The following is a 9,905-nucleotide window of genomic DNA, read 5'->3' on the forward strand; positions in this document are numbered from 1 at the left end:
GTTTTTTCTTCTACTAAAAGTGTCTATCCCTCCTATAAACCATTGAGAAGTTTCCAAGACTTTCCACACACAAGTGACACTCAAGGTAACTTGATTCCAAATCAAGTCTTAAGGACAAACTTCCTTAAATTGGATAGAGTAGGGATTTTATGGTTCTAAGCCTTACTACTCTCAATAAAGGTTAAAACCTACTTAGTCTTCACCAAAATATACCAAATACACCATTGATTACACTCCCAACAACCCACAACACAATTTGCAAGAATAGAAGTAGAAGCCTATTAGGTCTCCAAACTCTTTTTTTTGCCAATAACTTCAAAACTTTCCAAAGGACTTGAGAAAAAAATTACAGTTTCAAATACCCTTTTCCAAGTTCTTTTAAACCCCAAAGTTTCAAATATTGACTCTACTCCAGCATATCTTAACCCTGACCAAGTCCATAGGCCTAATTAGCTAGGTTATGCTTGGGTTTCAAAACAAGTGGTTAAGAATGGGTGCATAGAATCAAAAATCCACTTCCAAGATGTTCTAATAGCTCAAACAAGAGCACTTTTTTTTATCATCAAGTCCTCAAAGTCTCTCCATCTCCTTAACTAATATGATTTCTTCAAAACTAGGTCAAATACATAGTAATATTTGACCTAGGGATTACTTCCAAAATTTCATACCTTCAACTCTTGTCCCAAAATTGCAAAAATCTTGTAATATACATCCCTAACTTGCTCCATGCTAGTGGAGAAGAAATTCCACTAGTGGATTAACAAGTTAGGGCCATTTGAATGCCCAAACCCTAGAATTAAGGGTTTCTCGGGCTAGCAAGTTAGAAAAATTGATTTCTTTTGAAGGAGAAAAGATGGGAACTTCAAATAACTACCAAAATCCCTCATAAAAATAACATCAACTCTTCAATTCAAAAATTTCATCCTTTAGCCCTTAGTTTTTGTACTATACTTGCAAAAATCTTGAAATTGCACTGAAACAGTAGTATTTTATTGGTTTTAAAGAAGGATAACAATTGGATCTTCCTCTCTAATCCATCTTCAAATGCCTTAAGCCTATATAGGCTATTTCCAACTACTTTACCCAACCATCAAATGGTTTGGACTATTGGGCTTCCTATACAAAAAGTTTCTTAGAAAAATTGCAAAAGTTGCTAACTTTTAGCAATTTTTGTGCTATAGCAAGAAATGTTGTAATTGGACTTTATTAACTCCTAGGAACCTTATTAGGCTTCCAAAATCCTAGAAACACCCTAAAAAACATTAAATGATTAAAATATCACCCATTAGGACCAAATGATGCCCAAGGTGTATAATCATACCAAGGGGTCTTGTGTCCTTTACAAGATGGATGGGTCATAGGGAGATCATTAGATCTATCCTTGGACTTTATTACAAACATATAGATGAATGAAAGTTAGGTGCTCTACACCAGTTCAAGCCTTTCTTAAATAAGAAATTTTATGCCACCTGGGAAGGTTCTAGATATTGAAACTTAATACCTAGGGCCGACAAATCCTAACAATACATATACAGTCGGCCAAATACATCTTTGACATTTATTTTAGATATTTTGGGTAGCCCAACTTTTAAAGGCCATTACTCATGAACCATTGCTCTAATTGGCTATTATAACCACTTTTTAGAAACAATAGCTCCTAAACTATAGACTTGGAACAGCACTAGTGCCCTTTCATCGAGTTTTTAGACCTCATCCGGGCACTCTAAGGCCTCCAACAGTGAGCCTAAAGATTTTTCTATAAATTTTTCCATCAAAAATCCACAATAAATTCTCTGATATTTATGCTTGAGCAATGAGATTTTTATGGTAGGCTTACAAATCTAAAATGAACCTTCTTGTAGAAAATGAGAATATCATGAGCTCATATGACAAACTTACTAAAAATATCAAGTTCCCTTAAATAGTAACTACCCTATCTACTAGTCCTTATTAAAATAGAAAAGACTAAAAATAAGATATTTTTGGGTGATGCAAGATTTCTCTTGCACCTAGGATGTTCTTGCATCAAATTCTTCCCTTCTAATGTGTTAAATTTATTCAATGCATAGTGCTCCATAAATCCTCTTTTATATAAATTCCAATTTATTTGATTCCCTCCACTTTATTAAATTCTTTAATCCTATGATTAAATTAAATCATATTTAATTTAGTCCTAATCCCATCCCAAAACCCAATCTACACACATCACTCTCATCCTTCTAAGCCTACCCATTAATTAATCTCACTTAATTAATCCTAAACACATCTCTAAACACATCTTAGTCCCTAAGTATTTTCTCACACATGTTTGAGCAACTCAAGATCCAATAAACCTTCCATTTTATTATTTTATCCAAAAAATCTTACAATCTTACACACTTGTCCCCCTTTCCTTTCTCCAAGGTTTTTCAAATATGTTTGAGCAAACCTTGAGCCATCACTATCACTAAAAAGGCTTATGTTGACCTTTGCATGGCCTAGCCCCTTAGTCCATGTGTCTCCCTTGTGGCACCTATGTGGATGCCACATAGATGCCACCTCCCCAAGGCCTCTCTCAAACCTATAAATAGAGCCATTGTCTCAAACATTTTTCATCTCCCTCATTTTCATTGTTATCATGCTAGAATAATTCTAGAGCTTTTAGTGATTTTTATGCATTGTTACTAACCCTTTGGTAGTTGTTAGATTTTATTCTTGCATTGATAACTTAGTTTATTTTCTTGCATCCATCTTCATATCCTTTGAATGTTTTCAAGTATGGTTGCTTCCATATCCATTGCTTGAAGTGTTCTCCATTCCTCTTAGCATAGTTTTATATTAATTATTCCATATTCATTTACATTGGGATTCAATCAATAGTTGTGTTTGGGAAAGTACATTCACATCCCACAATCTAGAGCACACTAACAAGGCCTCTTATTGTTGAGCTTCTTTGAGGTTGTATGTGGAATTTTATTTTATTTTGTATTAAATTGTAAAACTCAAGTATAGATAGTTGTATTTCAATCTTATTTGAATCTTTGATATACATGTGCAACTAACATATCTTGTTTACACATGCTCCCAATAGGTTAGGTTTTCCTGCATACACTTAACTACACTAATTTCAACCTATAATATTCCCATTAGGTAAATTTGTAAACCCATGGGCTCTTTTGATCATAATTCCTCTTTCTTACCTAGGACTCATGATGACACTAATATTTTTTCCTCATGATCTTAATCCTATAATGGAGCATAATTCTTCTCACTTATCTAATGATGAAGATGAATCTTTAAGAATTTCTCCTTTGCAAGTTGATAAGATTTCACATCAAGTTGATTGAGAACTTGTCTTGTGCAAGAGCATCATAATCTTGATAGTAATTTTTCTATTAAGGCTCTTAAGAAACTTGTTAATATGCATGCTAAGTCTTTGATGCATTGTGCTCAAGAGTTGGGATATCCTCTTTCTTCCACAAATGTTGAACCTTCTATTCTGATTTCTACCACTCTTTCTAGAATACCTACATATGCTCCACATCTTATGACAACTTCTACACAAGATTCCACTCCCCTAAGTATTGGTCTTCCTAACCTTGCACTTCACATGAGTGTTCCTCATATTCTCACACCTTCTTCTTTACCTTCTTATAATGTAGTTTTTTTTTTCTTATTCCAATATTTTACCCATTTATTCTAACCCTCCACTGATATATTTGCATTTTACTTGCACTTCTTATAATTTTTTAATACATCTAATACATATAAGCATATTATTTCATCTTCCAATCATATTATTAGTATCTTGGTTCCAATTGTCACTATATTGAAACAATAATTTCCTCAATTCACTCAATCGAAGTATAACATTCCTACATGTGATATTGTTAATCCCATTTCCTTAGATATGCTTCCTATTTTTTCACCACAACATGTTGAGGTGCCTCATCTTGAAACTTATAATGGTGAGGGAGATCCTATAATTGATGTTAAAACTTTCTAGATTATATATAATGATTTTTCTCATTATTATAGACTCATGGATAAGTTATTTCCATGTAATTTTATGGATAGATCTTTGCAATGGTATTCTCTCTACCTCATTATTATATTGATTTGTTTCAAAATCTTTCTAATACTTTCATTCAACAATTTCAAAACAATATTTATCCTCAAGCTTCTTTAACTAAGTTGATGCATTGTAAGAAAATTGTTAAAGATAAAGTTACTAATTTTTATTGGAAGATTGAAATAGTTGTATGCATAGGTATCTTATCCTATTCTTGATCATGATATTAAATGAATCTTTATTTATAATTTACATAAAGACATTAGATATAAGATTATCCTTATTAAGTATACCTCTTTTTCTCATCTTTGTGCACTACTTCACCATTATCGATTATAAGTGAGTCAACTCAGGAGGTCTACTCTAAGGGCTCTTGTTTCTAGTGATAAGGGTGATGTGATTGGTAATTGAAACAATTCCTCTAAACCTAACAATGCTATGATGGAGGTTAACACTAGTGTGAAAGATGACATGGAAAATGAGGATCATAGGGTAACAAAAGAGAATGTCAACCCCCTTGTTGAGAGCTCGAGCAATAAAATGAGATCAAACAATAAGAAGAGGGATAGGGATGATTTTCTAGATGACATACAGTTGATGAGTGAAGCGGTAGAGACATGAAAAAGCTAGAGCTCAAGGCTACAGAGTTGGTCAAAGATATGGTGCCCTAACTAGTTCTCCTTGCTTTTTTGTTTTCCTTTGGTATTTTGTTTGCTATTCTTGCCTACTCCTTTAGAGATTGTATTTTATTTTTTCAATTTCTAGTGGTCTTCTATGGCCTATTGTTTCTTGTTGAATTTCTTCATGCTTGGGACATAATGTCAATTTATTTTGTTTACTGTTGGGTTTCAGGCACCCGTTAAAACCTATTTTACTTAATCAAAAACAATTTCATCAAAATCAAGTCACCAAGTATAGGTATTGAACAAGTGGCTACTATATCTAAAGGTGTAACTACTTTTTCCTTTATATATCATCACAATCATAATTACACTCTATTATTTGGACTTTTACCCCAGGTGATGAATAAATTGATTCATGTTGGAATTCTTAAACTTCCTCATATTAATCTTACTGACACTAGAAAACCAATTCCTAAGTAATTTGATTTAAATGCCTTCTATCAATACCATCATCAATATGGTCATGATACTCAAAGATATTTTTCTTTGAAGAATTCTATTTAGGATCTTATTGATTCTAATGCTATATCTATTGATGCTCAAGTTAATAATGTGAACAAATCTTTTGTACCTCAAAATTAAAACTTGCAAAGTTATACTAATCCTTTGCCTTCACATTAAAAAATATCATTAACCAACCTCCTTTGCTGGATATTAGTTATGATGGTAAATTTGAAGAAGAAAATCATGTGGTTAATCATGTTTAGTGTCAACCTCAACCTCCAATTTCCTCTCCCACCAAACCTAAACAAACACCTCCTCTTATGTTTAGTTAGTTTGATTGATCCTTCTTCCACTATGAATGTGATTAATGAAGAGCACATTTTTAATTAAGGGTTGTATAAAAATTCGTATGATACAACTCATACATGGACTCAAACTTCTAATGTTTTTCATTATTATCCTCATAGTTCTATCACTCTATTTGTTACTTTTTTAGGAAAGGTTTTTTACACTTTCTTTCTTTTTATTCCTATTTATGATCAATTTAAAGTTAATATTAGTACTCCATGGCTTTTTTCCATGAAATTTGTAGCTTCTCCTATTCATAAGTGTATTAAATTTCTCATAATGGAGGAATTTTACCATTAATCATTACCTTCATAAGATTTTTCATCCTTGAGATTGTGTTGAGATTTTTTTCTATTGGTCATCTCTTCCTTAAAAACTACCTACTCATCCTAATCATCTTTATTGACACTATCACAAATATAAGGTAGTCAAGATTCCTTAGTTTAGTCTTCCTAAGGGGCAATCCCCTATGCCTATCTTTCCTAATTTATCTATATTTTCTATTTTGGAGCTTGTTTTACCTTTTGCATATATTCTTTCAGCTACACGTCATTGTTCCTTCTTTTGAACCTATGTTAGTTGATCATAATCCTTCTTGTTTATCTCATAAAACCATTTGTAACCACCATGCCCATTGGCATCGCAATAAATTTCAAGTGAAAGATATTGATAGAGATTGTTCCCTTTCTTCTCAAATCACATCTTCATCTCAACATTTACCTTCCTTTAATCAAACTATGTGTGAGTCTTTAGAGGAAGCTAAACAGAGTAACACTATGCAAATGAATAAGCAAGATGATTTTATTCGTATTTTAGATTTCTATTAATCTTTAAATGGAAGATAATCTTGATGATGAACATGTTAGTAGTGATGAATAGTTAATTGATATGGATTATGATTTTCCTAATATTCTTTAAATGCAACTTATAATAGCTTCTAGTGATGAGTATAGTGACCCCCATCAAGTTCCTTCCTTGAAACTAGTTGTGATTCTTACTATGTTGGAGTTTTTCCTTTTTGTGAGTCATAATCCTTCCCCTAGAATTTCAAACCAAAATGGGGGGCCACAAATAAAGCTTGACATAGACTTCATTTATCATATTATTATTTGTTTTTTCTCTTGTGTTGTGCTTTATTTCTTTAGACAATTCTTGTTGCTTTGTTAAGCACAAAAGGATAAAGTAATCAAACTTATCATACATATTATTCTATTTGTGTCTCTTTTCTTCTATATGTTGTTGCATGTTATGTTGTACCTATGCTATTGTTCATACCATTTATCTTGTATAATCTTCTTGGTTGATTATGATATGGTAGCATCAAATTCTTTTTGATCTTCATGTTATAGGCTCAACAAGACTCTTCTTCATAATTCTTACATTCCCTTTCCTCCATTGTTTTGTAGGTATACTTCCTTTGGAGAATGATGATAACTCATACTTGATATAATACTACATATTATTGTATGATCATACTGACCCTAAATTTAGTATATCCCTTCATGTTTTTTTCTTTTTGTCATGTGTTCATTTCCATTTATATGTTTCTCTTCTTGGGGGAATCTCATAGGGGAAATATTTTTAGTAGATGTTTGGATGCCTTAATTTAAACCTTATCTCATGTTAAGGTGTTGGTAATCACTTTAATGTAGGGGCATAGAGTCTTCTCATCCTTTTTTATATCATGGAGTAGAAATATAGATCATGAGTATACCTCAAAGTACTTTAGCCTTATATGCTTGGTATGATTTGTGAGTTATCACTTCATATTTCTTTCTTTCTCTCTCAATCTATTTCCTTCTATGTTATTGATAGTACCTAGGGGATTGGTCTCTTTGGATCTCTCTCTAACCTATGAAAGTTGGGGAGGCTTGATCCTTTTTTTCAACCCTTCTTTTGATGATTGATGGTCTAGGTCAAGTTTTATTCTTTTATGGAATAACTAGCATGCCACATACACTTGTTGGATCATCAGTTTATATTTGATGGATAGACTAGCACATTATATACACTTGCTAGACCATTCACTGTCTTCCCCTTTGTAGAGACCTTTCTCCCCTCTTTTCTTTCCCCTTATTGTGTAGTTCAAAATAATGCGCAAAAACCTTATTGGGCAAGTAACTTCACTGCTTGGTATTATTATCTCTCTTATTTTTAATTTTTGATGTAATGAAGACTCAAGTATCTTAGAGGCTTGATGATTTATTTTCTCCTAGGTCATAATAAGATTATCTCTCTTCTTTTGATCTATTTTACCATAAGTTTGAGAAAAAACATACTCCCAATAAAATGGGGGATAAATTTACCATCTTAAAATGGAAACACTTTTCTTTTAAGACCTTTTAACACTTGCTCCATAATGACTTCACTAACCATGGATGGACATGTGCTTGGTGCTTCATTTTCCTTATTTCCTTCCACCTTCTTCCCAAGATCTTTTTCCCTCCACCTAAGCTTTATGAGGTTCCCTTATCCCCTTCTCTGGCACTAGGTTAACCAAAGTCAACTTCTAGTCAAGGTTGAGAGAAGTCAACCTTGAACCTAAAGATTGTAGGGCCTAAAGCCTGAAAATCCTTGGGGTTTAATTAGTTAATTCTCATTCTCTACTGGGCCTATATTATTTTCCCACCTGAAAACTCATATAAGGAGACTTGGAGGCTTCATTTTTCATCCATCATCTACACACATCAAGATGCTTTCCAAATACTTCAAGATCTTCTCTTTTACTTTGCATTCAAGGAGTTCAAGCATTCATAGCCTTCTTTAAGCATTCAAGCAAGGGAGATTTCTATCAAGCATAAAAGGATACTTTGTGGACATTTTTGCTTCAAGATCTAGTGCATTATTGACCATCAAGGGAGGAGATCTACATTTAAGCATCCATTATCTTCTACATCAAAGCACACTTACATATGTGTTACCATGATAGGATTATGGTGGATCTATTGCAAATTGTAGAGATACCCTACATTCACATATCAAATTCAAGGTTTTTAACTTTCAACAAGAAAAAATACTTATTGAAAAAGGCTTTTCAGCAAGGTGAATCCTAATTTTTATCTTATTTCTATCATTTTTATTTGCATTTATCATTTCAAGGTTGATTCCTCAATCTAGGGCTTGACTAAGGCAAGCCCTCATCCACCAAACAAAAAAAATCCTTCATTTTCTATGTGTAGGGGTTGGATAGTAGAATTGTGATTACGGATTTGGAAATAAATCTCTGAGATCTTTTTGGAGAAATTAGTTTGACCTTATTACAATGTCTCTAGTACATGGTGACCTTTTGGAAACCTAATTGATCAAGTTACAACTAGGTTGACCTAGACCCTATTGCTTTTCTAGATAAATAATTTCTAGGTTTTGTCAGTTACATCATTTTATTCAGGAACCCACTGTTAGATATTTGGAAATAGGCTCAGATCCACACTTTTGGAGCTAAAATACATCTTCTAATATGAATTTCAAGGTGATTCTTTCATATTTTATTTCCTTTTATATCTTTATCTTGGATCTATATCTTAATTGGGCTATTTTATACACTTGGCATATATATTTACATCAATTACATCAAATTTTCTCCTAAGGCTCTCTAATTTGGCTCTCACAACATTTTCATCTCCTCCATATATGATCTTTAGTTTTTCCTACACTTATTTTTCATTTTCAAAATCTATGTCATCAAACTCAGCATAGCTTAGGGCTAAAGAAATCTGCAACATTGCCTAATAATGTTCTCACTTTTCTTTTAGTTTTTGAGTAGGTGGAGAAATAGTTGTTATCTTCACATATTCATTATCCAAAAATTTTATTGTAGCATCACCAATACTAGATATGTGTAACCTCATCAACTTTTTCCATGCAAAAAAATTATCCTTGTTCAGCTTTGGTACCTCCCTTTTGTGAGTCATGATCTTTAGTTTTAAGTACCTTCAAACTTCTCTTTGTAATCACCTTCACTATAATACCAATTGTTAGAATAATTAGAATAAATAAGAGTGGGGGTGACTTAGTTACTCAAGGTGTGTCAATACCAATTGAACAATTAAACACTTAAACATTTTTATGTCTTACCTATCATGTTGCTTGATCTCTATTGTAATCTCAATAACAATACTAACTAGTAGTTTACTGTCCCAATATAATAGACTTGCTGAATGTAAACATTTGAAATCTAAAATACCATAAAAACATTCAGCACAAGTTTGACACTAGGATTTAACATGGAAACCCAATTTGAGAAAAACCACCAACAACATGTCACCACTAATTCACTCTTCTAAAGTGAGTCTTGTTAGGAGCCAACCCTATTAAAGGTTACAATACAAACTATTAAATGTGACCTAGTTAGAGGATTTAATCACCTTAATAAAGTGGCA

Source organism: Cupressus sempervirens, chromosome 2, assembly GCF_028749045.1.
Source record: "Cupressus sempervirens isolate cs-2001-9-10 chromosome 2, ASM2874904v1, whole genome shotgun sequence".
NCBI lineage: Eukaryota > Viridiplantae > Streptophyta > Pinopsida > Cupressales > Cupressaceae > Cupressus > Cupressus sempervirens.